This window comes from Bufo gargarizans, chromosome 4 (assembly GCF_014858855.1).
Source record: "Bufo gargarizans isolate SCDJY-AF-19 chromosome 4, ASM1485885v1, whole genome shotgun sequence".
NCBI classification, from domain to species: Eukaryota; Metazoa; Chordata; class Amphibia; order Anura; family Bufonidae; genus Bufo; species Bufo gargarizans.
In genome coordinates, this window is record NC_058083.1 from 237,136,144 (window position 1) to 237,162,183 (window position 26,040).

Sequence of the window (26,040 nt, forward strand, 5' to 3'; positions counted from 1 at the left end):
CGTATTTCTCTATACGCTGATGTTTTATTTTTTATACAACATACTAATACCACACTTATGAGCTGTTAAAGACTTTGGCGAAGTCTCAGGCCTCAATATCAATTGGTCCAAAACTATTCCAGGCCATTGGAGATAGTTTTCTTGTCACATATTGTACTTCATGACAGTGGTAAAATTGAGTCAAAAAATGTAATTTATATTTATTAAAAAAATCAAAAAAAATTTTTTTTGAATAATTTGCATATTAGCAAATTTCCATTTCTCAGTAATTTAGGAGAAAGGAAAAAAAGAAGGACGCTGTCAGAAGTGGGATTTGAACCCACACCTCCATTTGGAGACCAGAACACCCCATACACAGAAGAAATTAACTCTTGAGTCTGGCGCCTTAGACCACTCGGCCATCCTGACAAACTCCACTGCACCTTCAAGAGCGTTTAAAAAAAATTCGGGAAGCAAATCTACAAAGTCACATTTTCAAAAGTTTTAAATTTCATTTAAGAAACATTGTTCTATGATTACACAATAGAGAATGTGTATAATTGGTAATATTTGACAGATTCATTGAAATATTTTTTTTCCTTTGACTTTAGTTCAATGTAAATCGGTTGATTTCTGGGATCTTTTCATTTTTTGCCAAGGATCCGGGCTTTCGACCGTGTGGCCTAACGGATAAGGCGTCTGACTTCGGATCAGAAGACTGAGGGTTCGAGTCCCTTCGTGGTCGCGATGATGCTTGCTTATAAAGCTATTGTACAGGACTCGAGAAGCGTGGTTGTTTTTGTTTTTCCAGATACAATTGACAGCTTCTAAGAGAGAAAGCACTCTGTCAGAAAGGGGAATTTGAATCAACACCTTTATTTGGAGACCAGAACGCCACAGATCCTGGATGAATTTTAATTTTTGAGCCTGGGACCTCAGGGTACTTGGCCACCCTGACAAAGCGTTAAGATGTTGCCTGAGGGGTTGACATTTTTGGGAAAGCAAATCTACAAAATCCCTATTTGAAATGTTTAGATTTTACTTAAGAAACATCGTCATTGTAAGAAGATGGTGAATGTGTATATTTAGTGATCTGTGAGGAATTGAAATCAAGAGACTGTTTTGCTAGGGTTCCTAAATTTTACTCCTAATTGTACATTTCTAGACCTCGTGGTCTAATGTATTTGGCAAAAACCTTCGGGTCACACGATTGAGGGTTTGAGCTGTTTGGTAGTTTTCACAATGTGTGGCTTTAATGTTCTTGCCTTCTTTTAATGTTGACAAAAATGTTTAACCATGAAACTCCAATTTGCCATATTAATTAGGCAGCTAAAGCCAAAAACTTGCCGTCAAGGGTGTGTTTTAAACCCAAATCTCAGTTTGCCAAGCAGGACACCCATCTAAGGAGAAAGGAAAAAAAGAAGCACACTGTCAGAAGTGGGATTTGAACCCACGCCTCTATTTGGAGACTAGTGATGAGCGGCAGGTGCCATATTCGATTTCGACGAAATTCGCGAATATTCGATAGAATATTCGTTTTATATTCGTCGAAATCGAATATTCGTCATTATTCTTGTTATCGCGATTAATATGCGATTTAAATAATCGAATTTCGATTTTAACTTAAAGGCTACTCTCCTATTGAAATTGCAATTCGATTTTTTCAAGTTATAATAATCGAATTTCGATTTTAACTTAGCACTGCTATATGCCATATTAGGCTAACTAATATGGCATATAGCAGTGCTAAGTTAAAATCGAAATTCGATTATTATAACTTGAAAAAATCGAATTGCGATTTCAACGTAATTCTCAAATCCGACAGTACATTCTAGTATATGGAGTCGTTCCCATGGTGATGGGGACGCTCCATAAGCATGGAATATGGCTTCAATGGCTTGGTAGAATTAGCGAATTGACGAATATATTCGTTATATTCCATAAAACGAATATAACGAATGTATTCGTCATATTCCACAAAACGAAGATAACGAATGTATTCGTCATATATCACAAAACGAAGATAACGAAGTATTCTGCATCTTCATTTTAGCTACCTATTCATCAATTTCGCTAATTCTAGCAATGATATAGGAAAGTTGACTATAGAGACAGCTAAGTTTAATTCGCTATGCGATTATATGACTGCTTTTTTTTATAAATAGTATAATTATAATAATTATCAGGTATTATAATTATTCTATTTATTTAAAAAAAAAGCAGTAATATAATCGCATACTAGAATGTACTGTCGGATTTGAGAATTACGTTGAAATCGCAATTCGATTTTTTCAAGTTATAATAATCGAATTTCGATTTTAACTTAGCACTGCTATATGCCATATTAGGCTAACTAATATGGAATATAGCAGTGCTAAGTTAAAATCGAAATTCGATTATTATAACTTGAAAAAATCGAATTGCGATTTCAACGTAATTCTCAAATCCGACAGTACATTCTAGTATATGGAGATGTTCCCATGGTGATGGGGACGCTCCATGAGCATGGAAGTCGGCAGAAGCGGCAACGGGCACTGACTGGAGCAGCCAGGAAGCCAGGAATCCAAAGGACAGGTAAGAACAACTTTAGGGAAGTGGAAAAGAAAAAAAATATAACACTAAAAAAAAAAAAAAAAAAACGAATATTCGAAATATCGAATTTATATCACTATATTCGAAATATTCGCGAATTAGCGAAGTGCCGATATTCGCGAAAAAAATTCGATATTCGAATATTCGCGCTCAACACTATTGGAGACCAGAACACCCCATACATGGAAGAGTTTAACTCTTGAGTCTGGTGCCTTAGACCACTCGGCCATCCTGACAAACTCCACTGCACCTTTAAGAGCGTTTAAAAAAATTGGGGAAGCAAATCTACAAAGTCACATTTTCAAAAGTTTTAAATTTCATTTAAGAAACATTGTTCTATGATTAAACAATAGAGAATGTGTATAATTGGTAATATTTGACTGATTCATTGAAATATTTTTTTCCTTTGACTTTAGTTCAATGTAAATCAGTTGATTTCTGGGATCTTTTAATTTTTAGCCAAGGATCCTGGCTTTCGACCGCGTGGCCTAACGGATAAGGCGTCTGACTTCGGATCAGAAGATTGAGGGTTCGAGTCCCTTCGTGGTCGCGATGATGCTTGCTTATAAAGCTGCTGTACAGAACTCGAGAAGCGTGGTTGTTTTTGTTTTTCCAGATACAATTGACAGCTTCTAAGAGAGAAAGCACTCTGTCAGAAAGGGGAATTTGAATCAACACCTTTATTTGGAGACCAGAACGCCACAGATCCTGGATGAATTTTAATTTTTGAGCCTGGGACCTCAGGGTACTTGGCCACCCTGACAAAGCGTTAAGATGTTGCCTGAGGGGTTGACATTTTTGGGAAAGCAAATCTACAAAATCCCTATTCGAAATGTTTAGATTTTACTTAAGAAACATCGTCATTGTAAGAAGATGGTGAATGTGTATATTTAGTGATCTGTGAGGAATTGAAATCAAGAGACTGTTTTGCTAGGGTTCCTAAATTTTACTCCTAATTGTACATTTCTAGACCTCGTGGTCTAATGTATTTGGCAAAAACCTTCGGGTCACACGATTGAGGGTTTGAGCTGTTTGGTAGTTTTCACAATGCGTGGCTTTAATGTTCTTGCCTTCTTTTAATGTTGACAAAAATGTTTAACCATGAAACTCCAATTTGCCATATTAATTAGGCAGCTAAAGCCAAAAACTTGCCGTCAAGGGTGTGTTTTAAACCCAAATCTCAGTTTGCCAAGCAGGACACCCATCTAAGGAGAAAGGAAAAAAAGAAGCACACTGTCAGAAGTGGGATTTGAACCCACGCCTCCATTTGGAGACCAGAACACCCCATACACGGAAGAGTTTAACTCTTGAGTCTGGCGCCTTAGACCACTCGGCCATCCTGACAAACTTCACTGCACCTTCAAGAGCGTTTAAAAAAAAATCGGGAAGCAAATCTACAAAGTCACATTTTCAAAAGTTTTAAATTTCATTTAAGAAACATTGTTCTATGATTAAACAATAGAGAATGTGTATAATTGGTAATATTTGACTGATTCATTGAAATATTTTTTTCCTTTGACTTTAGTTCAATGTAAATCGGTTGATTTCTGGGATCTTTTCATTTTGAGCCAAGGATCCTGGCTTTCGACCGCGTGGCCTAACGGATAAGGCGTCTGACTTCGGATCAGAAGATTGAGGGTTCGAGTCCCTTCGTGGTCGCGATGATGCTTGCTTATAAAGCTGCTGTACAGAACTCGAGAAGCGTGGTTGTTTTTGTTTTTCCAGATACAATTGACAGCTTCTAAGAGAGAAAGCACTCTGTCAGAAAGGGGAATTTGAATCAACACCTTTATTTGGAGACCAGAACGCCACAGATCCTGGATGAATTTTAATTTTTGAGCCTGGGACCTCAGGGTACTTGGCCACCCTGACAAAGCGTTAAGATGTTGCCTGAGGGGTTGACATTTTTGGGAAAGCAAATCTACAAAATCCCTATTCGAAATGTTTAGATTTTACTTAAGAAACATCGTCATTGTAAGAAGATGGTGAATGTGTATATTTAGTGATCTGTGAGGAATTGAAATCAAGAGACTGTTTTGCTAGGGTTCCTAAATTTTACTCCTAATTGTAACATTTCTAGACCTCGTGGTCTAATGTATTTGGCAAAAACCTTCGGGTCACACGATTGAGGGTTTGAGCTGTTTGGTAGTTTTCACAATGCGTGGCTTTAATGTTCTTGCCTTCTTTTAATGTTGACAAAAATGTTTAACCATGAAACTCCAATTTGCCATATTAATTAGGCAGCTAAAGCCAAAAACTTGCCGTCAAGGGTGTGTTTTAAACCCAAATCTCAGTTTGCCAAGCAGGACACCCATCTAAGGAGAAAGGAAAAAAAGAAGCACACTGTCAGAAGTGGGATTTGAACCCACGCCTCCATTTGGAGACCAGAACACCCCATACACGGAAGAGTTTAACTCTTGAGTCTGGCGCCTTAGACCACTCGGCCATCCTGACAAACTTCACTGCACCTTCAAGAGCGTTTAAAAAAAAATCGGGAAGCAAATCTACAAAGTCACATTTTCAAAAGTTTTAAATTTCATTTAAGAAACATTGTTCTATGATTAAACAATAGAGAATGTGTATAATTGGTAATATTTGACTGATTCATTGAAATATTTTTTTCCTTTGACTTTAGTTCAATGTAAATCGGTTGATTTCTGGGATCTTTTCATTTTGAGCCAAGGATCCTGGCTTTCGACCGCGTGGCCTAACGGATAAGGCGTCTGACTTCGGATCAGAAGATTGAGGGTTCGAGTCCCTTCGTGGTCGCGATGATGCTTGCTTATAAAGCTGCTGTACAGAACTCGAGAAGCGTGGTTGTTTTTGTTTTTCCAGATACAATTGACAGCTTCTAAGAGAGAAAGCACTCTGTCAGAAAGGGGAATTTGAATCAACACCTTTATTTGGAGACCAGAACGCCACAGATCCTGGATGAATTTTAATTTTTGAGCCTGGGACCTCAGGGTACTTGGCCACCCTGACAAAGCGTTAAGATGTTGCCTGAGGGGTTGACATTTTTGGGAAAGCAAATCTACAAAATCCCTATTCGAAATGTTTAGATTTTACTTAAGAAACATCGTCATTGTAAGAAGATGGTGAATGTGTATATTTAGTGATCTGTGAGGAATTGAAATCAAGAGACTGTTTTGCTAGGGTTCCTAAATTTTACTCCTAATTGTACATTTCTAGACCTCGTGGTCTAATGTATTTGGCAAAAACCTTCGGGTCACACGATTGAGGGTTTGAGCTGTTTGGTAGTTTTCACAATGCGTGGCTTTAATGTTCTTGCCTTCTTTTAATGTTGACAAAAATGTTTAACCATGAAACTCCAATTTGCCATATTAATTAGGCAGCTAAAGCCAAAAACTTGCCGTCAAGGGTGTGTTTTAAACCCAAATCTCAGTTTGCCAAGCAGGACACCCATCTAAGGAGAAAGGAAAAAAAGAAGCACACTGTCAGAAGTGGGATTTGAACCCACGCCTCCATTTGGAGACCAGAACACCCCATACACGGAAGAGTTTAACTCTTGAGTCTGGCGCCTTAGACCACTCGGCCATCCTGACAAACTTCACTGCACCTTCAAGAGCGTTTAAAAAAAAATCGGGAAGCAAATCTACAAAGTCACATTTTCAAAAGTTTTAAATTTCATTTAAGAAACATTGTTCTATGATTAAACAATAGAGAATGTGTATAATTGGTAATATTTGACTGATTCATTGAAATATTTTTTTCCTTTGACTTTAGTTCAATGTAAATCGGTTGATTTCTGGGATCTTTTCATTTTGAGCCAAGGATCCTGGCTTTCGACCGCGTGGCCTAACGGATAAGGCGTCTGACTTCGGATCAGAAGATTGAGGGTTCGAGTCCCTTCGTGGTCGCGATGATGCTTGCTTATAAAGCTGCTGTACAGAACTCGAGAAGCGTGGTTGTTTTTGTTTTTCCAGATACAATTGACAGCTTCTAAGAGAGAAAGCACTCTGTCAGAAAGGGGAATTTGAATCAACACCTTTATTTGGAGACCAGAACGCCACAGATCCTGGATGAATTTTAATTTTTGAGCCTGGGACCTCAGGGTACTTGGCCACCCTGACAAAGCGTTAAGATGTTGCCTGAGGGGTTGACATTTTTGGGAAAGCAAATCTACAAAATCCCTATTCGAAATGTTTAGATTTTACTTAAGAAACATCGTCATTGTAAGAAGATGGTGAATGTGTATATTTAGTGATCTGTGAGGAATTGAAATCAAGAGACTGTTTTGCTAGGGTTCCTAAATTTTACTCCTAATTGAACATTTCTAGACCTCGTGGTCTAATGTATTTGGCAAAAACCTTCGGGTCACACGATTGAGGGTTTGAGCTGTTTGGTAGTTTTCACAATGCGTGGCTTTAATGTTCTTGCCTTCTTTTAATGTTGACAAAAATGTTTAACCATGAAACTCCAATTTGCCATATTAATTAGGCAGCTAAAGCCAAAAACTTGCCGTCAAGGGTGTGTTTTAAACCCAAATCTCAGTTTGCCAAGCAGGACACCCATCTAAGGAGAAAGGAAAAAAAGAAGCACACTGTCAGAAGTGGGATTTGAACCCACGCCTCCATTTGGAGACCAGAACACCCCATACACGGAAGAGTTTAACTCTTGAGTCTGGCGCCTTAGACCACTCGGCCATCCTGACAAACTTCACTGCACCTTCAAGAGCGTTTAAAAAAAAATCGGGAAGCAAATCTACAAAGTCACATTTTCAAAAGTTTTAAATTTCATTTAAGAAACATTGTTCTATGATTAAACAATAGAGAATGTGTATAATTGGTAATATTTGACTGATTCATTGAAATATTTTTTTCCTTTGACTTTAGTTCAATGTAAATCGGTTGATTTCTGGGATCTTTTCATTTTGAGCCAAGGATCCTGGCTTTCGACCGCGTGGCCTAACGGATAAGGCGTCTGACTTCGGATCAGAAGATTGAGGGTTCGAGTCCCTTCGTGGTCGCGATGATGCTTGCTTATAAAGCTGCTGTACAGAACTCGAGAAGCGTGGTTGTTTTTGTTTTTCCAGATACAATTGACAGCTTCTAAGAGAGAAAGCACTCTGTCAGAAAGGGGAATTTGAATCAACACCTTTATTTGGAGACCAGAACGCCACAGATCCTGGATGAATTTTAATTTTTGAGCCTGGGACCTCAGGGTACTTGGCCACCCTGACAAAGCGTTAAGATGTTGCCTGAGGGGTTGACATTTTTGGGAAAGCAAATCTACAAAATCCCTATTCGAAATGTTTAGATTTTACTTAAGAAACATCGTCATTGTAAGAAGATGGTGAATGTGTATATTTAGTGATCTGTGAGGAATTGAAATCAAGAGACTGTTTTGCTAGGGTTCCTAAATTTTACTCCTAATTGAACATTTCTAGACCTCGTGGTCTAATGTATTTGGCAAAAACCTTCGGGTCACACGATTGAGGGTTTGAGCTGTTTGGTAGTTTTCACAATGCGTGGCTTTAATGTTCTTGCCTTCTTTTAATGTTGACAAAAATGTTTAACCATGAAACTCCAATTTGCCATATTAATTAGGCAGCTAAAGCCAAAAACTTGCCGTCAAGGGTGTGTTTTAAACCCAAATCTCAGTTTGCCAAGCAGGACACCCATCTAAGGAGAAAGGAAAAAAAGAAGCACACTGTCAGAAGTGGGATTTGAACCCACGCCTCCATTTGGAGACCAGAACACCCCATACACGGAAGAGTTTAACTCTTGAGTCTGGCGCCTTAGACCACTCGGCCATCCTGACAAACTTCACTGCACCTTCAAGAGCGTTTAAAAAAAAATCGGGAAGCAAATCTACAAAGTCACATTTTCAAAAGTTTTAAATTTCATTTAAGAAACATTGTTCTATGATTAAACAATAGAGAATGTGTATAATTGGTAATATTTGACTGATTCATTGAAATATTTTTTTCCTTTGACTTTAGTTCAATGTAAATCGGTTGATTTCTGGGATCTTTTCATTTTGAGCCAAGGATCCTGGCTTTCGACCGCGTGGCCTAACGGATAAGGCGTCTGACTTCGGATCAGAAGATTGAGGGTTCGAGTCCCTTCGTGGTCGCGATGATGCTTGCTTATAAAGCTGCTGTACAGAACTCGAGAAGCGTGGTTGTTTTTGTTTTTCCAGATACAATTGACAGCTTCTAAGAGAGAAAGCACTCTGTCAGAAAGGGGAATTTGAATCAACACCTTTATTTGGAGACCAGAACGCCACAGATCCTGGATGAATTTTAATTTTTGAGCCTGGGACCTCAGGGTACTTGGCCACCCTGACAAAGCGTTAAGATGTTGCCTGAGGGGTTGACATTTTTGGGAAAGCAAATCTACAAAATCCCTATTCGAAATGTTTAGATTTTACTTAAGAAACATCGTCATTGTAAGAAGATGGTGAATGTGTATATTTAGTGATCTGTGAGGAATTGAAATCAAGAGACTGTTTTGCTAGGGTTCCTAAATTTTACTCCTAATTGTACATTTCTAGACCTCGTGGTCTAATGTATTTGGCAAAAACCTTCGGGTCACACGATTGAGGGTTTGAGCTGTTTGGTAGTTTTCACAATGCGTGGCTTTAATGTTCTTGCCTTCTTTTAATGTTGACAAAAATGTTTAACCATGAAACTCCAATTTGCCATATTAATTAGGCAGCTAAAGCCAAAAACTTGCCGTCAAGGGTGTGTTTTAAACCCAAATCTCAGTTTGCCAAGCAGGACACCCATCTAAGGAGAAAGGAAAAAAAGAAGCACACTGTCAGAAGTGGGATTTGAACCCACGCCTCCATTTGGAGACCAGAACACCCCATACACGGAAGAGTTTAACTCTTGAGTCTGGCGCCTTAGACCACTCGGCCATCCTGACAAACTTCACTGCACCTTCAAGAGCGTTTAAAAAAAAATCGGGAAGCAAATCTACAAAGTCACATTTTCAAAAGTTTTAAATTTCATTTAAGAAACATTGTTCTATGATTAAACAATAGAGAATGTGTATAATTGGTAATATTTGACTGATTCATTGAAATATTTTTTTCCTTTGACTTTAGTTCAATGTAAATCGGTTGATTTCTGGGATCTTTTCATTTTGAGCCAAGGATCCTGGCTTTCGACCGCGTGGCCTAACGGATAAGGCGTCTGACTTCGGATCAGAAGATTGAGGGTTCGAGTCCCTTCGTGGTCGCGATGATGCTTGCTTATAAAGCTGCTGTACAGAACTCGAGAAGCGTGGTTGTTTTTGTTTTTCCAGATACAATTGACAGCTTCTAAGAGAGAAAGCACTCTGTCAGAAAGGGGAATTTGAATCAACACCTTTATTTGGAGACCAGAACGCCACAGATCCTGGATGAATTTTAATTTTTGAGCCTGGGACCTCAGGGTACTTGGCCACCCTGACAAAGCGTTAAGATGTTGCCTGAGGGGTTGACATTTTTGGGAAAGCAAATCTACAAAATCCCTATTCGAAATGTTTAGATTTTACTTAAGAAACATCGTCATTGTAAGAAGATGGTGAATGTGTATATTTAGTGATCTGTGAGGAATTGAAATCAAGAGACTGTTTTGCTAGGGTTCCTAAATTTTACTCCTAATTGAACATTTCTAGACCTCGTGGTCTAATGTATTTGGCAAAAACCTTCGGGTCACACGATTGAGGGTTTGAGCTGTTTGGTAGTTTTCACAATGCGTGGCTTTAATGTTCTTGCCTTCTTTTAATGTTGACAAAAATGTTTAACCATGAAACTCCAATTTGCCATATTAATTAGGCAGCTAAAGCCAAAAACTTGCCGTCAAGGGTGTGTTTTAAACCCAAATCTCAGTTTGCCAAGCAGGACACCCATCTAAGGAGAAAGGAAAAAAAGAAGCACACTGTCAGAAGTGGGATTTGAACCCACGCCTCCATTTGGAGACCCGAATTTATTAACCCCTAACAGGTATATTAGACGCTGTTTTCATAACAGCGTCTAATATACCTCCTACCTGGTCCTCTGGTGGTCCCTTTTGTTAGGATCGACCACCAGAGGACACAGGTAGGTCAGTACAGTCCCACCAAACACCACACTACACTACACTACACCCCCCACCCCCCCCGTCACTTATTAACCCCTTATAAACCCCTGATCACCCCATATAAACTCCCTGATCACCCCCCTGTCATTGATCACCGCCCTGTCATTGATCACCCCCCTGTCAGGCTCCATTCAGACGTCGGCATAATTTTTACGGATCCGATCCATGTATCCATGGATCCGTAAAAATCATGCGGACGTCTGAATGGAGCCTTACAGGGGGTGATCAATGACAGGCGGGTGATCACCCATATACACTCCCTGATCACCCCCTGTCATTGATCACCCCCCTGTAAGGCTCCATTCAGACGTCCGCATGATTTTTACGGATCCGATCCATGTATCCATGGATCCGTAAAAATCATGCGAACGTCTGAATGGAGCCTTACAGGGGGGGTGATCAGTGACAGGGGGGTGATCACCCTGATTACCCTGATCACCCCCTGTCATTGATAACCCCCTGTAGGCTCCATTCAGACGTCCGCATGCGTTTTGTGGATCTGATCCTGGATCCATGGATCCGTAAAAATCATGCGGATGTCTGAATGGAGCCTTACAGGGGGGGTGATCAGTGACAGGGGGTGATCACCCTGATTACCCTGATCACCCCCTGTCATTGATAACCCCCCTGTAAGGCTCCATTCAGACGTCCGCATGCGTTCTGTGGATCCGATCCATGGATCCGTAAAAATCATGCGGATGTCTGAATGGAGCCTTACAGGGGGTGATCAGTGACAGGGGGTGATCACCCTGATTACCCTGATCACCCCCTGTCATTGATAACCCCCCTGTAAGGCTCCATTCAGACGTCCGCATGCGTTCTGTGGATCCGATCCATGTATCCATGGATCCGTAAAAAATCATGCGATGTCTGAATGGCCTTACAGGGGGGTGATCAGTGACAGGGGGGTGATCACCCTGATTACCCTGATCACCCCCTGTCATTGATAACCCCCCTGTAAGGCTCCATTCAGACGTCCGCATGCGTTCTGTGGATCCGATCCATTATCCATGGATCCGTAAAAAGTCATGCGGATGTCTGAATGGAGCCTTACAGGGGGGGTGATCAGTGACAGGGGGGATCACCTGATTACCCTGATCACCCCTGTCATTGATAACCCCCCTGTAAGGCTCCATTCAAACGTCCGCATGCTTCTGTGGATCCGATCCATGTATCCATGGATCCGTAAAAAATCATGCGGATGTCTGAATGGAGCCTTACAGGGGGGTGATCAGTGACAGGGGGTGATCACCCTGATTACCCTGATCACCCCCTGTCATTGATAACCCCCCTGTAGGCTCCATTCAGACGTCCGCATGCGTTTTGGGATCCGATCCATGGATCCATGGATCCGTAAAAAATCATGCGGATGTCTGAATGGAGCCTTACAGGGGGGGTGATCATGACAGGGGGTGATTACCCTGATCACCCCTGTCATTGATAACCCCCCTGTAAGCTCCATTCAGACGTCCGCATGCGTTTTGTGCATCCGATCCATGTATCCATGGATCCGTAAAAATCATGCGGATGTCTGAATGGAGCCTTACAGGGGGGTGATCAGTGACAGGGGGTGATCACCCTGATTACCCTGATCACCCCTGTCATTGATAACCCCCCTGTAGGCTCCATTCAGACGTCCGCATGCGTTCTGTGGATCCGATCCATGTATCCATGGATCCGTAAAAATCATGCGGACGTCTGAATGGAGCCTTACAGGGGGAAAGATCAATGACAGGGGGTGATCAGGGAGTCTATATGGGTGATCACCCCCCTGTCATTGATCACCCCCCTGTCATTGATCCCCCCCCCCCCCCGGTAAGGCTCCATTCAGCCATTTTTTTTGGCACAAGTTAGCGGACATTTTTTGTTTGTTTTTGTTTTTTCTTACAAAGTCTCATATTCCACTAACTTGTGTCAAAAAATAATCTCACATGGACGCACCATACCCTCACGGAATCCAAATGCGTAACATTTTTAGACATTTATATTCCAGACTTCTCACGCTTTAGGGCCCCTAAAAAGCCAGGGCAGTATAAATACCCCACATGTGACCCCATTTCGGAAAGAAGACACCCCAAGGTATTCCATGAGGGGCATATTGGTCCATGAAAGATTGAAATTTTGTCCTAAGTTAGCGGAAAGTGAGACTTTGTGAGAAAAAAAACAAAAAAATCAATATCCGCTAACTTATGCAAAAAAAAAATAATTCTAGTACTCGCCATGCCCCTCATTGAATACCTTGGGGTGTCTTCTTTCCAAAGTGGGTCACATGTGGGGTATTTATACTGCCCTGGCTTTTTAGGGCCCGAAAGTGTGAGAAGAAGTCTGGGATCCAAATGTCTAAAAATGCCCTCCTAAAAGGAATTTGGGCCCCTTTGCGCATCTAGGCTGCAAAAAAGTGTCACACATGTGGTATCGCCGTACTCAGGAGAAGTTGGGGAATGTGTTTTGGGGTGTCTTTTTCATATACCCATGCTGGGTGAGAAAAATATCTTGGTCAAATGCCAACTTTGTATAAAAAATGGGAAAATTGTCTTTTGCCAAGATATTTCTCTCACCCAGCATGGGTAATGTTAAAATGACACCCCAAAACACATTCCCCAACTTCTCCTGAGTACGGCGATACCAGATGTGTCACACTTTTTTGCAGCCAAGGTGGGCAAAGGGGCACCTTTCGGATTTCGCAGGCCATTTTTTACACATTTTGATTTCAAGTACTTCTTACACATTTGGGCCCCTAAATTGCCAGGGCAGTATAACTACCCACAAGTGACCCCATTTTGGAAAGAAACACCCCAAGGTATTCCGTGGGGGGCACGGCGAGTTCCTAGAATTTTTTATTTTTTGTCACAATTTAGCGGAAAATGATGATTTTTCTTTTTTTTCTTTTTTCCTTACAAAGTCTCATATTCCACTACTTGCGACAAAAAATAAAAAATTCTAGGAACTCGCCATGCCCCTCACGGAATACCTTGGGGTGTCTTCTTTCCAAAATGGGTCACTTGTGGCGTAGTTATACAGCCCTGGCAATTTAGGGGCCCAAATGTGTGAGAAGAACTTTGCAATCAAATGTGTAAAAAATGCCCTGCAAATCCGAAAGGTGCACTTTGGAATATGTGCCCCTTTGCCCACCTTGGCAGCAAAAAGTGTGACACATCTGGTATCGCCGTACTCAGGAGAAGTTGGGCAATGTGTTTTGGGGTGTCATTTTACATATACCCATGCTGGGTGAAAAAATATCTTGGTCAAATGCCAACTTTGTATAAAAAAATTTGAAAAGTTGTCTTTTGCCAAGATATTTTCTCTCACCCAGCATGGGTATATGTAAAATGACAGCCCAAACACATTCCCCAACTTCTCCTGAGTACGGCGATACCAGATGTGTGACACTTTTTTGATGCCAAGGTGGGCAAAGGGGCACATATTCCAAAGTGCACCTTTCGGATTTCACCGGCATTTTTTACAGATTTTGATTGCAAAGTACTTCTCACACATATGGGCCCCTAAATTGCCAGGGCAGTATAACTACGCCACAAGTGACCCCATTTTGGAAAGAAGACACCCCAAGGTATTCCGTGAGGGGCATGGCGAGTTCCTAGAATTTTTTTTTTTTTGTCGCAAGTTAGTGGAATATGAGACTTTGTAAGGAAAAAGAGAAAAAAAAAAATCAGCATTTTCCGCTAACTTGTGACAAAAAATAAAAAATTCTAGGAACTCGCCATGCCCCTCACGGAATACCTTAGGGTGTCTTCTTTCCAAAATGGGGTCACTTGTGGCGTAGTTATACTGCCCTGGCAATTTAGGGGCCCAAATGTGTGAGAAGAACTTTGCAATCAAAATGTGTAAAAATGCCCTGCAAAATCCGAAAGGTGCACTTTGGAATGTGTGCCCCTTTGCCCACCTTGGCAGCAAAAAAGTGTGACACATCTGGTATCGCCGTACTCAGGAGAAGTTGGGGAATGTGTTTTGGGGTGTCATTTTACATATACCCATGCTGGGTGAGAAAAATATGTTGGTCAATGCCAACTTTGTATAAAAAAATGGAAAAGTTGCTTTTGCCAAGATATTTCTCTCACCCAGCATGGGTATATGTAAAATGACACCCCAAAACACATTCCCCAACTTCTCCTGAGTACGGCGATACCAGATGTGTGACACTTTTTGCTGCCAAGGTGGGCAAAGGGGCGCATATTCCAAAGTGCACCTTTCGATTTCACCGGTCATTTCTTACACATTTGATTGCAAAGTTCTTCTCACACATTTGGGCCCCTAAATTGCCAGGGCAGTATAACTACCCCACAAGTGACCCCATTTTGGAAGAAGACACCCCAAGGTATTCTGTGAGGGGCATGGTGAGTTCCTAGAATTTTTTATTTTTTGTCGCAAGTTAGTGGAATATGAGACTTTGTCAGAAAAAAAAAAAAAAAAGAAATCATCATCATTTTCCGCTAACTTGTGACAAAAAATAAAAAGTTCTATGAACTCACTATGCCCATCAGCGAATACCTTAGGGTGTCTACTTTCCGAAATGGGGTCATTTGTGGGGTTTTTCTACTGTTTGGGCATTGTAGAACCTCAGGAAACATGACAGGTGCTCAGAAAGTCAGAGCCGTTTCAAAAAGCGGAAATTCACATTTTTGTACCATAGTTTGTAAACGCTATAACTTTTACCCAAACCATTTTTTTTTTTCCCAAACATTTTTTTTTTATCAAAGACATGTAGAACTATAAATTTAGCGAAAAATTTATATATGGATGACGTTTTTTTTGCAAAATTTCACAGCTGAAAGTGAAAAATGTCATTTTTTTGCAAAAAAATCGTTACATTTTGATTAATAACAAAAAAAGTAAAAATGTCAGCAGCAATAAAATACCACCAAATGAAAGCTCCATTAGTGAGAAGAAAAGGAGGTAAAATTCATTTGGGTGGTAAGTTGCATGACCGAGCGATAAACGGTGAAAGTAGTGTAGTGCCGAAGTGTAAAAAGTGGCCTGGTCATGAAGGGGGTTTCACCTAGCGGGGCTGAAGTGGTTAATTAGGCAGCTAAAGCCAAAAACTTGCCGTCAAGGGTGTGTTTTAAACCCAAATCTCAGTTTGCCAAGCAGGACACCCATCTAAGGAGAAAGGAAAAAAAGAAGCACACTGTCAGAAGTGGAATTTGAACCCACGCCTCCATTTGGAGACCAGAACACCCCATACACGGAAAAGTTTAACTCTTGAGTCTGGCGCCTTAGACCACTCGGCCATCCTGACAAACCCCACTGCACCTTCAAGAGCGTCTAAAAAAAAATCGGGAAGCAAATCTACAAAGTCACATTTTCAAAAGTTTTAAATTTCATTTAAGAAACATTGTTCTATGATTAAACAATAGAGAATGTGTATAATTGGTAATATTTGACTGATTCATTGAAATATTTTTTTCCTTTGACTTTAGTTCAATGTAAATCGGTTGATTTCTGGGATCTTTTCATTTTGAGCCAAGGATCCTGGCTTTCGACCGCGTGGCCTAACGGATAAGGCGTCTGACTTCGGATCAGAAGATTGAGGGTTCGAGTCCCTTCGTGGTCGCGATGATGCTTGCTTATAAAGCTGCTGTACAGAACTCGAGAAGCGTGGTTGTTTTTGTTTTTCCAGATACAATTGACAGCTTCTAAGAGAGAAAGCACTCTGTCAGAAAGGGGAATTTGAATCAACACCTTTATTTGGAGACCAGAACGCCACAGATCCTGGATGAATTTTAATTTTTGAGCCTGGGACCTCAGGGTACTTGGCCACCCTGACAAAGCGTTAAGATGTTGCCTGAGGGGTTGACATTTTTGGGAAAGCAAATCTACAAAATCCCTATTCGAAATGTTTAGATTTTACTTAAGAAACATCGTCATTGTAAGAAGATGGTGAATGTGTATATTTAGTGATCTGTGAGGAATTGAAATCAAGAGACTGTTTTGCTAGGGTTCCTAAATTTTACTCCTAATTGAACATTTCTAGACCTCGTGGTCTAATGTATTTGGCAAAAACCTTCGGGTCACACGATTGAGGGTTTGAGCTGTTTGGTAGTTTTCACAATGCGTGGCTTTAATGTTCTTGCCTTCTTTTAATGTTGACAAAAATGTTTAACCATGAAACTCCAATTTGCCATATTAATTAGGCAGCTAAAGCCAAAAACTTGCCGTCAAGGGTGTGTTTTAAACCCAAATCTCAGTTTGCCAAGCAGGACACCCATCTAAGGAGAAAGGAAAAAAAGAAGCACACTGTCAGAAGTGGGATTTGAACCCACGCCTCCATTTGGAGACCAGAACACCCCATACACGGAAGAGTTTAACTCTTGAGTCTGGCGCCTTAGACCACTCGGCCATCCTGACAAACTTCACTGCACCTTCAAGAGCGTTTAAAAAAAAATCGGGAAGCAAATCTACAAAGTCACATTTTCAAAAGTTTTAAATTTCATTTAAGAAACATTGTTCTATGATTAAACAATAGAGAATGTGTATAATTGGTAATATTTGACTGATTCATTGAAATATTTTTTTCCTTTGACTTTAGTTCAATGTAAATCGGTTGATTTCTGGGATCTTTTCATTTTGAGCCAAGGATCCTGGCTTTCGACCGCGTGGCCTAACGGATAAGGCGTCTGACTTCGGATCAGAAGATTGAGGGTTCGAGTCCCTTCGTGGTCGCGATGATGCTTGCTTATAAAGCTGCTGTACAGAACTCGAGAAGCGTGGTTGTTTTTGTTTTTCCAGATACAATTGACAGCTTCTAAGAGAGAAAGCACTCTGTCAGAAAGGGGAATTTGAATCAACACCTTTATTTGGAGACCAGAACGCCACAGATCCTGGATGAATTTTAATTTTTGAGCCTGGGACCTCAGGGTACTTGGCCACCCTGACAAAGCGTTAAGATGTTGCCTGAGGGGTTGACATTTTTGGGAAAGCAAATCTACAAAATCCCTATTCGAAATGTTTAGATTTTACTTAAGAAACATCGTCATTGTAAGAAGATGGTGAATGTGTATATTTAGTGATCTGTGAGGAATTGAAATCAAGAGACTGTTTTGCTAGGGTTCCTAAATTTTACTCCTAATTGTAACATTTCTAGACCTCGTGGTCTAATGTATTTGGCAAAAACCTTCGGGTCACACGATTGAGGGTTTGAGCTGTTTGGTAGTTTTCACAATGCGTGGCTTTAATGTTCTTGCCTTCTTTTAATGTTGACAAAAATGTTTAACCATGAAACTCCAATTTGCCATATTAATTAGGCAGCTAAAGCCAAAAACTTGCCGTCAAGGGTGTGTTTTAAACCCAAATCTCAGTTTGCCAAGCAGGACACCCATCTAAGGAGAAAGGAAAAAAAGAAGCACACTGTCAGAAGTGGGATTTGAACCCACGCCTCCATTTGGAGACCAGAACACCCCATACACGGAAGAGTTTAACTCTTGAGTCTGGCGCCTTAGACCACTCGGCCATCCTGACAAACTTCACTGCACCTTCAAGAGCGTTTAAAAAAAAATCGGGAAGCAAATCTACAAAGTCACATTTTCAAAAGTTTTAAATTTCATTTAAGAAACATTGTTCTATGATTAAACAATAGAGAATGTGTATAATTGGTAATATTTGACTGATTCATTGAAATATTTTTTTCCTTTGACTTTAGTTCAATGTAAATCGGTTGATTTCTGGGATCTTTTCATTTTGAGCCAAGGATCCTGGCTTTCGACCGCGTGGCCTAACGGATAAGGCGTCTGACTTCGGATCAGAAGATTGAGGGTTCGAGTCCCTTCGTGGTCGCGATGATGCTTGCTTATAAAGCTGCTGTACAGAACTCGAGAAGCGTGGTTGTTTTTGTTTTTCCAGATACAATTGACAGCTTCTAAGAGAGAAAGCACTCTGTCAGAAAGGGGAATTTGAATCAACACCTTTATTTGGAGACCAGAACGCCACAGATCCTGGATGAATTTTAATTTTTGAGCCTGGGACCTCAGGGTACTTGGCCACCCTGACAAAGCGTTAAGATGTTGCCTGAGGGGTTGACATTTTTGGGAAAGCAAATCTACAAAATCCCTATTCGAAATGTTTAGATTTTACTTAAGAAACATCGTCATTGTAAGAAGATGGTGAATGTGTATATTTAGTGATCTGTGAGGAATTGAAATCAAGAGACTGTTTTGCTAGGGTTCCTAAATTTTACTCCTAATTGAACATTTCTAGACCTCGTGGTCTAATGTATTTGGCAAAAACCTTCGGGTCACACGATTGAGGGTTTGAGCTGTTTGGTAGTTTTCACAATGCGTGGCTTTAATGTTCTTGCCTTCTTTTAATGTTGACAAAAATGTTTAACCATGAAACTCCAATTTGCCATATTAATTAGGCAGCTAAAGCCAAAAACTTGCCGTCAAGGGTGTGTTTTAAACCCAAATCTCAGTTTGCCAAGCAGGACACCCATCTAAGGAGAAAGGAAAAAAAGAAGCACACTGTCAGAAGTGGGATTTGAACCCACGCCTCCATTTGGAGACCAGAACACCCCATACACGGAAGAGTTTAACTCTTGAGTCTGGCGCCTTAGACCACTCGGCCATCCTGACAAACTTCACTGCACCTTCAAGAGCGTTTAAAAAAAATCGGGAAGCAAATCTACAAAGTCACATTTTCAAAAGTTTTAAATTTCATTTAAGAAACATTGTTCTATGATTAAACAATAGAGAATGTGTATAATTGGTAATATTTGACTGATTCATTGAAATATTTTTTTCCTTTGACTTTAGTTCAATGTAAATCGGTTGATTTCTGGGATCTTTTCATTTTGAGCCAAGGATCCTGGCTTTCGACCGCGTGGCCTAACGGATAAGGCGTCTGACTTCGGATCAGAAGATTGAGGGTTCGAGTCCCTTCGTGGTCGCGATGATGCTTGCTTATAAAGCTGCTGTACAGAACTCGAGAAGCGTGGTTGTTTTTGTTTTTCCAGATACAATTGACAGCTTCTAAGAGAGAAAGCACTCTGTCAGAAAGGGGAATTTGAATCAACACCTTTATTTGGAGACCAGAACGCCACAGATCCTGGATGAATTTTAATTTTTGAGCCTGGGACCTCAGGGTACTTGGCCACCCTGACAAAGCGTTAAGATGTTGCCTGAGGGGTTGACATTTTTGGGAAAGCAAATCTACAAAATCCCTATTCGAAATGTTTAGATTTTACTTAAGAAACATCGTCATTGTAAGAAGATGGTGAATGTGTATATTTAGTGATCTGTGAGGAATTGAAATCAAGAGACTGTTTTGCTAGGGTTCCTAAATTTTACTCCTAATTGAACATTTCTAGACCTCGTGGTCTAATGTATTTGGCAAAAACCTTCGGGTCACACGATTGAGGGTTTGAGCTGTTTGGTAGTTTTCACAATGCGTGGCTTTAATGTTCTTGCCTTCTTTTAATGTTGACAAAAATGTTTAACCATGAAACTCCAATTTGCCATATTAATTAGGCAGCTAAAGCCAAAAACTTGCCGTCAAGGGTGTGTTTTAAACCCAAATCTCAGTTTGCCAAGCAGGACACCCATCTAAGGAGAAAGGAAAAAAAGAAGCACACTGTCAGAAGTGGGATTTGAACCCACGCCTCCATTTGGAGACCAGAACACCCCATACACGGAAGAGTTTAACTCTTGAGTCTGGCGCCTTAGACCACTCGGCCATCCTGACAAACTTCACTGCACCTTCAAGAGCGTTTAAAAAAAAATCGGGAAGCAAATCTACAAAGTCACATTTTCAAAAGTTTTAAATTTCATTTAAGAAACATTGTTCTATGATTAAACAATAGAGAATGTGTATAATTGGTAATATTTGACTGATTCATTGAAATATTTTTTTCCTTTGACTTTAGTTCAATGTAAATCGGTTGATTTCTGGGATCTTTTCATTTTGAGCCAAGGATCCTGGCTTTCGACCGCGTGGCCTAACGGATAAGGCGTCTGACTTCGGATCAGAAGATTGAGGGTTCGAGTCCCTTCGTGGTCGCGATGATGCTTGCTTATAAAGCTGCTGTACAGAACTCGAGAAGCGTGGTTGTTTTTGTTTTTCCAGATACAATTGACAGCTTCTAAGAGAGAAAGCACTCTGTCAGAAAGGGGAATTTGAATCAACACCTTTATTTGGAGACCAGAACGCCACAGATCCTGGATGAATTTTAATTTTTGAGCCTGGGACCTCAGGGTACTTGGCCACCCTGACAAAGCGTTAAGATGTTGCCTGAGGGGTTGACATTTTTGGGAAAGCAAATCTACAAAATCCCTATTCGAAATGTTTAGATTTTACTTAAGAAACATCGTCATTGTAAGAAGATGGTGAATGTGTATATTTAGTGATCTGTGAGGAATTGAAATCAAGAGACTGTTTTGCTAGGGTTCCTAAATTTTACTCCTAATTGAACATTTCTAGACCTCGTGGTCTAATGTATTTGGCAAAAACCTTCGGGTCACACGATTGAGGGTTTGAGCTGTTTGGTAGTTTTCACAATGCGTGGCTTTAATGTTCTTGCCTTCTTTTAATGTTGACAAAAATGTTTAACCATGAAACTCCAATTTGCCATATTAATTAGGCAGCTAAAGCCAAAAACTTGCCGTCAAGGGTGTGTTTTAAACCCAAATCTCAGTTTGCCAAGCAGGACACCCATCTAAGGAGAAAGGAAAAAAAGAAGCACACTGTCAGAAGTGGGATTTGAACCCACGCCTCCATTTGGAGACCAGAACACCCCATACACGGAAGAGTTTAACTCTTGAGTCTGGCGCCTTAGACCACTCGGCCATCCTGACAAACTTCACTGCACCTTCAAGAGCGTTTAAAAAAAAATCGGGAAGCAAATCTACAAAGTCACATTTTCAAAAGTTTTAAATTTCATTTAAGAAACATTGTTCTATGATTAAACAATAGAGAATGTGTATAATTGGTAATATTTGACTGATTCATTGAAATATTTTTTTCCTTTGACTTTAGTTCAATGTAAATCGGTTGATTTCTGGGATCTTTTCATTTTGAGCCAAGGATCCTGGCTTTCGACCGCGTGGCCTAACGGATAAGGCGTCTGACTTCGGATCAGAAGATTGAGGGTTCGAGTCCCTTCGTGGTCGCGATGATGCTTGCTTATAAAGCTGCTGTACAGAACTCGAGAAGCGTGGTTGTTTTTGTTTTTCCAGATACAATTGACAGCTTCTAAGAGAGAAAGCACTCTGTCAGAAAGGGGAATTTGAATCAACACCTTTATTTGGAGACCAGAACGCCACAGATCCTGGATGAATTTTAATTTTTGAGCCTGGGACCTCAGGGTACTTGGCCACCCTGACAAAGCGTTAAGATGTTGCCTGAGGGGTTGACATTTTTGGGAAAGCAAATCTACAAAATCCCTATTCGAAATGTTTAGATTTTACTTAAGAAACATCGTCATTGTAAGAAGATGGTGAATGTGTATATTTAGTGATCTGTGAGGAATTGAAATCAAGAGACTGTTTTGCTAGGGTTCCTAAATTTTACTCCTAATTGAACATTTCTAGACCTCGTGGTCTAATGTATTTGGCAAAAACCTTCGGGTCACACGATTGAGGGTTTGAGCTGTTTGGTAGTTTTCACAATGCGTGGCTTTAATGTTCTTGCCTTCTTTTAATGTTGACAAAAATGTTTAACCATGAAACTCCAATTTGCCATATTAATTAGGCAGCTAAAGCCAAAAACTTGCCGTCAAGGGTGTGTTTTAAACCCAAATCTCAGTTTGCCAAGCAGGACACCCATCTAAGGAGAAAGGAAAAAAAGAAGCACACTGTCAGAAGTGGGATTTGAACCCACGCCTCCATTTGGAGACCAGAACACCCCATACACGGAAGAGTTTAACTCTTGAGTCTGGCGCCTTAGACCACTCGGCCATCCTGACAAACTTCACTGCACCTTCAAGAGCGTTTAAAAAAAAATCGGGAAGCAAATCTACAAAGTCACATTTTCAAAAGTTTTAAATTTCATTTAAGAAACATTGTTCTATGATTAAACAATAGAGAATGTGTATAATTGGTAATATTTGACTGATTCATTGAAATATTTTTTTCCTTTGACTTTAGTTCAATGTAAATCGGTTGATTTCTGGGATCTTTTCATTTTGAGCCAAGGATCCTGGCTTTCGACCGCGTGGCCTAACGGATAAGGCGTCTGACTTCGGATCAGAAGATTGAGGGTTCGAGTCCCTTCGTGGTCGCGATGATGCTTGCTTATAAAGCTGCTGTACAGAACTCGAGAAGCGTGGTTGTTTTTGTTTTTCCAGATACAATTGACAGCTTCTAAGAGAGAAAGCACTCTGTCAGAAAGGGGAATTTGAATCAACACCTTTATTTGGAGACCAGAACGCCACAGATCCTGGATGAATTTTAATTTTTGAGCCTGGGACCTCAGGGTACTTGGCCACCCTGACAAAGCGTTAAGATGTTGCCTGAGGGGTTGACATTTTTGGGAAAGCAAATCTACAAAATCCCTATTCGAAATGTTTAGATTTTACTTAAGAAACATCGTCATTGTAAGAAGATGGTGAATGTGTATATTTAGTGATCTGTGAGGAATTGAAATCAAGAGACTGTTTTGCTAGGGTTCCTAAATTTTACTCCTAATTGAACATTTCTAGACCTCGTGGTCTAATGTATTTGGCAAAAACCTTCGGGTCACACGATTGAGGGTTTGAGCTGTTTGGTAGTTTTCACAATGCGTGGCTTTAATGTTCTTGCCTTCTTTTAATGTTGACAAAAATGTTTAACCATGAAACTCCAATTTGCCATATTAATTAGGCAGCTAAAGCCAAAAACTTGCCGTCAAGGGTGTGTTTTAAACCCAAATCTCAGTTTGCCAAGCAGGACACCCATCTAAGGAGAAAGGAAAAAAAGAAGCACACTGTCAGAAGTGGGATTTGAACCCACGCCTCCATTTGGAGACCAGAACACCCCATACACGGAAGAGTTTAACTCTTGAGTCTGGCGCCTTAGACCACTCGGCCATCCTGACAAACTTCACTGCACCTTCAAGAGCGTTTAAAAAAAAATCGGGAAGCAAATCTACAAAGTCACATTTTCAAAAGTTTTAAATTTCATTTAAGAAACATTGTTCTATGATTAAACAATAGAGAATGTGTATAATTGGTAATATTTGACTGATTCATTGAAATATTTTTTTCCTTTGACTTTAGTTCAATGTAAATCGGTTGATTTCTGGGATCTTTTCATTTTGAGCCAAGGATCCTGGCTTTCGACCGCGTGGCCTAACGGATAAGGCGTCTGACTTCGGATCAGAAGATTGAGGGTTCGAGTCCCTTCGTGGTCGCGATGATGCTTGCTTATAAAGCTGCTGTACAGAACTCGAGAAGCGTGGTTGTTTTTGTTTTTCCAGATACAATTGACAGCTTCTAAGAGAGAAAGCACTCTGTCAGAAAGGGGAATTTGAATCAACACCTTTATTTGGAGACCAGAACGCCACAGATCCTGGATGAATTTTAATTTTTGAGCCTGGGACCTCAGGGTACTTGGCCACCCTGACAAAGCGTTAAGATGTTGCCTGAGGGGTTGACATTTTTGGGAAAGCAAATCTACAAAATCCCTATTCGAAATGTTTAGATTTTACTTAAGAAACATCGTCATTGTAAGAAGATGGTGAATGTGTATATTTAGTGATCTGTGAGGAATTGAAATCAAGAGACTGTTTTGCTAGGGTTCCTAAATTTTACTCCTAATTGAACATTTCTAGACCTCGTGGTCTAATGTATTTGGCAAAAACCTTCGGGTCACACAATTGAGGGTTTGAGCTGTTTGGTAGTTTTCACAATGCGTGGCTTTAATGTTCTTGCCTTCTTTTAATGTTGACAAAAATGTTTAACCATGAAACTCCAATTTGCCATATTAATTAGGCAGCTAAAGCCAAAAACTTGCCGTCAAGGGTGTGTTTTAAACCCAAATCTCAGTTTGCCAAGCAGGACACCCATCTAAGGAGAAAGGAAAAAAAGAAGCACACTGTCAGAAGTGGGATTTGAACCCACGCCTCCATTTGGAGACCAGAACACCCCATACACGGAAGAGTTTAACTCTTGAGTCTGGCGCCTTAGACCACTCGGCCATCCTGACAAACTTCACTGCACCTTCAAGAGCGTTTAAAAAAAAATCGGGAAGCAAATCTACAAAGTCACATTTTCAAAAGTTTTAAATTTCATTTAAGAAACATTGTTCTATGATTAAACAATAGAGAATGTGTATAATTGGTAATATTTGACTGATTCATTGAAATATTTTTTTCCTTTGACTTTAGTTCAATGTAAATCGGTTGATTTCTGGGATCTTTTCATTTTGAGCCAAGGATCCTGGCTTTCGACCGCGTGGCCTAACGGATAAGGCGTCTGACTTCGGATCAGAAGATTGAGGGTTCGAGTCCCTTCGTGGTCGCGATGATGCTTGCTTATAAAGCTGCTGTACAGAACTCGAGAAGCGTGGTTGTTTTTGTTTTTCCAGATACAATTGACAGCTTCTAAGAGAGAAAGCACTCTGTCAGAAAGGGGAATTTGAATCAACACCTTTATTTGGAGACCAGAACGCCACAGATCCTGGATGAATTTTAATTTTTGAGCCTGGGACCTCAGGGTACTTGGCCACCCTGACAAAGCGTTAAGATGTTGCCTGAGGGGTTGACATTTTTGGGAAAGCAAATCTACAAAATCCCTATTCGAAATGTTTAGATTTTACTTAAGAAACATCGTCATTGTAAGAAGATGGTGAATGTGTATATTTAGTGATCTGTGAGGAATTGAAATCAAGAGACTGTTTTGCTAGGGTTCCTAAATTTTACTCCTAATTGAACATTTCTAGACCTCGTGGTCTAATGTATTTGGCAAAAACCTTCGGGTCACACGATTGAGGGTTTGAGCTGTTTGGTAGTTTTCACAATGCGTGGCTTTAATGTTCTTGCCTTCTTTTAATGTTGACAAAAATGTTTAACCATGAAACTCCAATTTGCCATATTAATTAGGCAGCTAAAGCCAAAAACTTGCCGTCAAGGGTGTGTTTTAAACCCAAATCTCAGTTTGCCAAGCAGGACACCCATCTAAGGAGAAAGGAAAAAAAGAAGCACACTGTCAGAAGTGGGATTTGAACCCACGCCTCCATTTGGAGACCAGAACACCCCATACACGGAAGAGTTTAACTCTTGAGTCTGGCGCCTTAGACCACTCGGCCATCCTGACAAACTTCACTGCACCTTCAAGAGCGTTTAAAAAAAAATCGGGAAGCAAATCTACAAAGTCACATTTTCAAAAGTTTTAAATTTCATTTAAGAAACATTGTTCTATGATTAAACAATAGAGAATGTGTATAATTGGTAATATTTGA

General features: G+C 40.3%; 34 non-coding genes across 34 annotated transcripts; 17 read left to right on the plus strand and 17 right to left on the minus strand.

The window, feature by feature from the left end:
• Positions 1-298: 298 nt before the first annotated feature.
• TRNAL-CAA lies at positions 299-408 on the minus strand. Its single transcript has 2 exons — positions 371-408; positions 299-344 (listed from the first exon to the last, which is right to left on the minus strand). It is a non-coding gene; the product is annotated as a tRNA-Leu (tRNA).
• Positions 409-651: 243 nt separating this feature from the next.
• TRNAR-UCG lies at positions 652-724 on the plus strand. The gene has a single exon. It is a non-coding gene; the product is annotated as a tRNA-Arg (tRNA).
• Positions 725-3,048: 2,324 nt separating this feature from the next.
• TRNAR-UCG lies at positions 3,049-3,121 on the plus strand. The gene has a single exon. It is a non-coding gene; the product is annotated as a tRNA-Arg (tRNA).
• Positions 3,122-3,805: 684 nt separating this feature from the next.
• Positions 3,806-3,915, minus strand: TRNAL-CAA. Its single transcript has 2 exons — positions 3,878-3,915; positions 3,806-3,851 (listed from the first exon to the last, which is right to left on the minus strand). It is a non-coding gene; the product is annotated as a tRNA-Leu (tRNA).
• Positions 3,916-4,157: 242 nt separating this feature from the next.
• On the plus strand, positions 4,158-4,230 carry TRNAR-UCG. The gene has a single exon. It is a non-coding gene; the product is annotated as a tRNA-Arg (tRNA).
• A 685-nt stretch (positions 4,231-4,915) lies between these two features.
• On the minus strand, positions 4,916-5,025 carry TRNAL-CAA. The gene is made up of 2 exons: positions 4,988-5,025; positions 4,916-4,961 (listed from the first exon to the last, which is right to left on the minus strand). It is a non-coding gene; the product is annotated as a tRNA-Leu (tRNA).
• A 242-nt stretch (positions 5,026-5,267) lies between these two features.
• Positions 5,268-5,340, plus strand: TRNAR-UCG. The gene has a single exon. It is a non-coding gene; the product is annotated as a tRNA-Arg (tRNA).
• A 684-nt stretch (positions 5,341-6,024) lies between these two features.
• TRNAL-CAA lies at positions 6,025-6,134 on the minus strand. The gene is made up of 2 exons: positions 6,097-6,134; positions 6,025-6,070 (listed from the first exon to the last, which is right to left on the minus strand). It is a non-coding gene; the product is annotated as a tRNA-Leu (tRNA).
• Positions 6,135-6,376: 242 nt separating this feature from the next.
• Positions 6,377-6,449, plus strand: TRNAR-UCG. The gene has a single exon. It is a non-coding gene; the product is annotated as a tRNA-Arg (tRNA).
• Positions 6,450-7,133: 684 nt separating this feature from the next.
• TRNAL-CAA lies at positions 7,134-7,243 on the minus strand. Its single transcript has 2 exons — positions 7,206-7,243; positions 7,134-7,179 (listed from the first exon to the last, which is right to left on the minus strand). It is a non-coding gene; the product is annotated as a tRNA-Leu (tRNA).
• Positions 7,244-7,485: 242 nt separating this feature from the next.
• TRNAR-UCG lies at positions 7,486-7,558 on the plus strand. Its single transcript has one exon. It is a non-coding gene; the product is annotated as a tRNA-Arg (tRNA).
• A 684-nt stretch (positions 7,559-8,242) lies between these two features.
• On the minus strand, positions 8,243-8,352 carry TRNAL-CAA. Its single transcript has 2 exons — positions 8,315-8,352; positions 8,243-8,288 (listed from the first exon to the last, which is right to left on the minus strand). It is a non-coding gene; the product is annotated as a tRNA-Leu (tRNA).
• Positions 8,353-8,594: 242 nt separating this feature from the next.
• On the plus strand, positions 8,595-8,667 carry TRNAR-UCG. Its single transcript has one exon. It is a non-coding gene; the product is annotated as a tRNA-Arg (tRNA).
• A 684-nt stretch (positions 8,668-9,351) lies between these two features.
• Positions 9,352-9,461, minus strand: TRNAL-CAA. Its single transcript has 2 exons — positions 9,424-9,461; positions 9,352-9,397 (listed from the first exon to the last, which is right to left on the minus strand). It is a non-coding gene; the product is annotated as a tRNA-Leu (tRNA).
• Positions 9,462-9,703: 242 nt separating this feature from the next.
• Positions 9,704-9,776, plus strand: TRNAR-UCG. The gene has a single exon. It is a non-coding gene; the product is annotated as a tRNA-Arg (tRNA).
• A 6,028-nt stretch (positions 9,777-15,804) lies between these two features.
• On the minus strand, positions 15,805-15,914 carry TRNAL-CAA. Its single transcript has 2 exons — positions 15,877-15,914; positions 15,805-15,850 (listed from the first exon to the last, which is right to left on the minus strand). It is a non-coding gene; the product is annotated as a tRNA-Leu (tRNA).
• A 242-nt stretch (positions 15,915-16,156) lies between these two features.
• Positions 16,157-16,229, plus strand: TRNAR-UCG. Its single transcript has one exon. It is a non-coding gene; the product is annotated as a tRNA-Arg (tRNA).
• A 684-nt stretch (positions 16,230-16,913) lies between these two features.
• TRNAL-CAA lies at positions 16,914-17,023 on the minus strand. Its single transcript has 2 exons — positions 16,986-17,023; positions 16,914-16,959 (listed from the first exon to the last, which is right to left on the minus strand). It is a non-coding gene; the product is annotated as a tRNA-Leu (tRNA).
• Positions 17,024-17,265: 242 nt separating this feature from the next.
• Positions 17,266-17,338, plus strand: TRNAR-UCG. Its single transcript has one exon. It is a non-coding gene; the product is annotated as a tRNA-Arg (tRNA).
• A 685-nt stretch (positions 17,339-18,023) lies between these two features.
• TRNAL-CAA lies at positions 18,024-18,133 on the minus strand. The gene is made up of 2 exons: positions 18,096-18,133; positions 18,024-18,069 (listed from the first exon to the last, which is right to left on the minus strand). It is a non-coding gene; the product is annotated as a tRNA-Leu (tRNA).
• A 242-nt stretch (positions 18,134-18,375) lies between these two features.
• TRNAR-UCG lies at positions 18,376-18,448 on the plus strand. Its single transcript has one exon. It is a non-coding gene; the product is annotated as a tRNA-Arg (tRNA).
• A 684-nt stretch (positions 18,449-19,132) lies between these two features.
• Positions 19,133-19,242, minus strand: TRNAL-CAA. Its single transcript has 2 exons — positions 19,205-19,242; positions 19,133-19,178 (listed from the first exon to the last, which is right to left on the minus strand). It is a non-coding gene; the product is annotated as a tRNA-Leu (tRNA).
• Positions 19,243-19,483: 241 nt separating this feature from the next.
• Positions 19,484-19,556, plus strand: TRNAR-UCG. Its single transcript has one exon. It is a non-coding gene; the product is annotated as a tRNA-Arg (tRNA).
• Positions 19,557-20,240: 684 nt separating this feature from the next.
• Positions 20,241-20,350, minus strand: TRNAL-CAA. Its single transcript has 2 exons — positions 20,313-20,350; positions 20,241-20,286 (listed from the first exon to the last, which is right to left on the minus strand). It is a non-coding gene; the product is annotated as a tRNA-Leu (tRNA).
• A 242-nt stretch (positions 20,351-20,592) lies between these two features.
• TRNAR-UCG lies at positions 20,593-20,665 on the plus strand. Its single transcript has one exon. It is a non-coding gene; the product is annotated as a tRNA-Arg (tRNA).
• A 684-nt stretch (positions 20,666-21,349) lies between these two features.
• Positions 21,350-21,459, minus strand: TRNAL-CAA. The gene is made up of 2 exons: positions 21,422-21,459; positions 21,350-21,395 (listed from the first exon to the last, which is right to left on the minus strand). It is a non-coding gene; the product is annotated as a tRNA-Leu (tRNA).
• Positions 21,460-21,701: 242 nt separating this feature from the next.
• On the plus strand, positions 21,702-21,774 carry TRNAR-UCG. The gene has a single exon. It is a non-coding gene; the product is annotated as a tRNA-Arg (tRNA).
• A 684-nt stretch (positions 21,775-22,458) lies between these two features.
• On the minus strand, positions 22,459-22,568 carry TRNAL-CAA. The gene is made up of 2 exons: positions 22,531-22,568; positions 22,459-22,504 (listed from the first exon to the last, which is right to left on the minus strand). It is a non-coding gene; the product is annotated as a tRNA-Leu (tRNA).
• Positions 22,569-22,810: 242 nt separating this feature from the next.
• On the plus strand, positions 22,811-22,883 carry TRNAR-UCG. Its single transcript has one exon. It is a non-coding gene; the product is annotated as a tRNA-Arg (tRNA).
• A 684-nt stretch (positions 22,884-23,567) lies between these two features.
• TRNAL-CAA lies at positions 23,568-23,677 on the minus strand. The gene is made up of 2 exons: positions 23,640-23,677; positions 23,568-23,613 (listed from the first exon to the last, which is right to left on the minus strand). It is a non-coding gene; the product is annotated as a tRNA-Leu (tRNA).
• A 242-nt stretch (positions 23,678-23,919) lies between these two features.
• On the plus strand, positions 23,920-23,992 carry TRNAR-UCG. The gene has a single exon. It is a non-coding gene; the product is annotated as a tRNA-Arg (tRNA).
• Positions 23,993-24,676: 684 nt separating this feature from the next.
• TRNAL-CAA lies at positions 24,677-24,786 on the minus strand. Its single transcript has 2 exons — positions 24,749-24,786; positions 24,677-24,722 (listed from the first exon to the last, which is right to left on the minus strand). It is a non-coding gene; the product is annotated as a tRNA-Leu (tRNA).
• A 242-nt stretch (positions 24,787-25,028) lies between these two features.
• Positions 25,029-25,101, plus strand: TRNAR-UCG. The gene has a single exon. It is a non-coding gene; the product is annotated as a tRNA-Arg (tRNA).
• A 684-nt stretch (positions 25,102-25,785) lies between these two features.
• TRNAL-CAA lies at positions 25,786-25,895 on the minus strand. The gene is made up of 2 exons: positions 25,858-25,895; positions 25,786-25,831 (listed from the first exon to the last, which is right to left on the minus strand). It is a non-coding gene; the product is annotated as a tRNA-Leu (tRNA).
• Positions 25,896-26,040: the final 145 nt, after the last annotated feature.